This window comes from Camelus dromedarius, chromosome 2, assembly GCF_036321535.1.
Source record: "Camelus dromedarius isolate mCamDro1 chromosome 2, mCamDro1.pat, whole genome shotgun sequence".
Lineage (NCBI taxonomy): Eukaryota > Metazoa > Chordata > Mammalia > Artiodactyla > Camelidae > Camelus > Camelus dromedarius.
Window position 1 is genome coordinate 111,919,991 of NC_087437.1, and position 3,075 is coordinate 111,923,065.

The 3,075-nt window shown below is 38.6% G+C and overlaps 1 pseudogene; it reads right to left on the reverse strand.

Annotated features, from left to right (window-relative positions):
* Positions 1-1,581: 1,581 nt before the first annotated feature.
* On the reverse strand, positions 1,582-2,062 carry LOC116154935 (large ribosomal subunit protein eL32-like; annotated as a pseudogene).
* Positions 2,063-3,075: the final 1,013 nt, after the last annotated feature.

The following is a 3,075-nucleotide window of genomic DNA, read 5'->3' on the forward strand; positions in this document are numbered from 1 at the left end:
ATCAAACCACCCATGTTTGCGCCATCAAGTTTGGAGATTCTGTTCCCTTGATCAAAGAATTTCTATTGGGCATCCACGATGCACGATGCACGGCGCATTTCAGAATGTGGAGGTAGAGCAGCGAGAAGACAAAGTACACCCCGTGGAGCCGATTCTTGGTGGGGGCAGCTTGAAGGTAAGTAGGGGGGGGATGCACACAGATAAAATGATTAATAGAGTAATTCAACTCATTTACCTATGTTTGCTTTTTGATAGGAGTGGATCCTGAACTCTTAATCTGTCCTCTATTATGTTTTTCTGTTGCTTTTTCTTCTTCTTTGCTTCCTTCCACTATTGAATATTCTTTTCCTTTAGTTACTAAAATTTCTGAACTTTGTTAGGCATAGATCTGCCAAGTTGAGAATGCCTGCCTGTCCCTTGTAACTAGGTGTAGCTACTTCTACACAACTAGTCATAATAACAGTAACAAAAACCCAATAGCCCTTAGTAAGTGCCAGGCAGTGTTTTAAACACTTTCTGTATACTACTCATGTAATCCTCTCAACAACTCTCTATGATAGGTGCTAGTATTATCCTTATTTTTCCAATGTGGAAATAAAGAACAGGGAGTAACTTGTCCAGGTTCTTATAACTAGTGAATCCTAGAGCTGGGATTGGAAGCCAGGGGGCCAGCCCCAGAGTCCATCCCTAATCTGAAGTTTTAAAGATATGTCTTCATATTTTCTCCTGAACATTTTAAAGTTTTGCTTTTCACATTTGAGTTTTTAATCTATCTATAACTAACTTTCAGCATGATATGACTTAGGCATCTATTTTTATACGAATAACTCGTTTTCCCAGTTCCATTTATTGGTATGCAAACATAATATTTCTGTCTATGTCTGTGAGATTGTCTCTGCTTTCTATACCATTCTCCTGGCAAATTTGTCTATCCCTGTGTCAATATCAAATTGCCTAAATTAATTTAAAGCCCAGTAAGTTCTCTATCACTTTATTTCTCTTCTCCAGGAGTGTACTGGTTACCCTAGACCCATGCTCCTCTGAAAATTTTAGATCTAGCTTTTTCTGTCTCCCAGAAAACCCCCTAAAGCTTTTTTAATCTTTAGGCAAATCTTTAGTTAGTTGCCACAGGCAAATTTAGAGTTAAATTTGGAGAGAATTCAAATGGTAATATCTGTGAACATGGCATATACTTCCATTATCTGAATATTCTTCAATGTCTTTTAATAGAGTTTGAGATATTTCCACTAGAACTCTTGTGCGTCATTTGTTAGACTAAGCAAATTTTTACTGAAGTAAGACATTCTTGCAACAGAGTTTTCATATCTTAATTGTGTATAAGCTCCATGAATTCTCACAAAATGAATATGCTTTTGTACCAGGACTCAGATCAAGGAAGAAAAAACATTATCAGCACCTCAGAAGTCCCTTTCCCCCTCGTCCTAGGTAACCACTGTTCTGAATTTTAACACCCTAGATTGATTTTTACCAGTTTTTGGACTTTATGTATACGGAATCATTGGTTTGTTTGTTTTTTAGTTTCATGGTTTTATTAACACAAATACAATGTGCAGGAGCTGTCTATTCGTTAATTTCGCTGCGCAGCCTGCGTTGGGACTGGTGACTCCGATGGCCAGCTGGGCTGCTCTCTCCACAACGGCTTTGCGGGTCTTGGAGGAGACGTGAGCAATCTCAGCACAGTAAGATTTGTTGCACGTCAGCAGCACTTCGAGCTCCTCGACGTTGTGGACCAGGAACTTGCGGAAGCCGCTGGGCAGCATGTGCTTTGTTTTCTTGTTGCTCCCGTAGCCCTGGCCGTTGAACCTCCTGCGCAACCTGTTGTCAACGCCTCTGGGTTTCCACCAGTTCCGCTTAATTTTGACGTATGGGTCTGACTGGTGCCGGATGAACTTCTTGGTCCTCTTTTTGACGATCCTGGGCTTCACGAGGGGTCTGAGGGTGGCCATGATGCCGACTAGGAGATGGCTGCCGCCTCCGTAGGTAGCGCCGAGGAAGAGAGCTGGAAACATTGTTTTTGTATTTTATTCGCTTCTTGTAATCTGCATAATGGTTACAATATCCATTCATTTGAATAACTAGAGATGACTCATTCTCACTGACTGCTGTACGTTATTCCATTGTGTGAATATAACACAATTTATTTATCCATTCTCTTACTGATGCACATTTGGGTTATATCCAGTTTTTGACTAGTACAAACATGAGATCATGAACATTCTTATGAGTGTCTTTTGGTAAATATATGTATACATTTCTGTTGAATACATGCCTAGGGGCAGAATTGCTGGGTCATAGAGTCCATATATGTTTCAGTTTTAGTACATATGGCCAGTTTTCCAAAATGGTTCAACCATTTTACACTCCTACTAGGAACATACAAAGGTTCCAGTTTGTCTTTGTCTTTGTCCACACTTGGTAGTGTCTTATTCATTTTAGTCCTTCTGGTGGGTGTATGTTAGTATGGAACTATTGTCTTGGTTAACCTTTTCTTCATACCTATTTGATGGATATCTTCTATGTGAAATGACATGACTGTCCCTAACTTTGCACATTTTTCTGTTGGGTTTCCTAGCTTTTAAAAAGCCACTTTGTAAGAGATATTTACATAATCCAGATATAAGTCTTTTGTTGAGTGCATGTATTTTAAATACATTCTCCCAGTCTCTGGCTTACCTCTTCCCTCTAAACAGTGTCCTTTGAAGAACAGAGTTCTTAACTGAAAGGTATTTTAATTTACCTATTTTATTTCTTTATGATTATCGCATTTTATGTGTCAGTTTAATAAATCTCTGCCTACTTCAATATCATGAAAATTTTCTCCTATGTTCTATTTCAAAAGCTTTATTGTTTTAGTGGTTGCACTGTATGAAATTACCAATATTCAACCTGCAAAAAAGGGCAGCAGTTTCATGTGGTTCAGTACAACATATTTAAGCTGCAATCAATCTGGAATTGATTTTCATGTTAGAAGTGAGGTAGAGATCAAGATATTTTTTAAATTCACCTGTCCCAGCATCAGCTTTTTGTAAATCAGATGACTTCATATATGTGGTT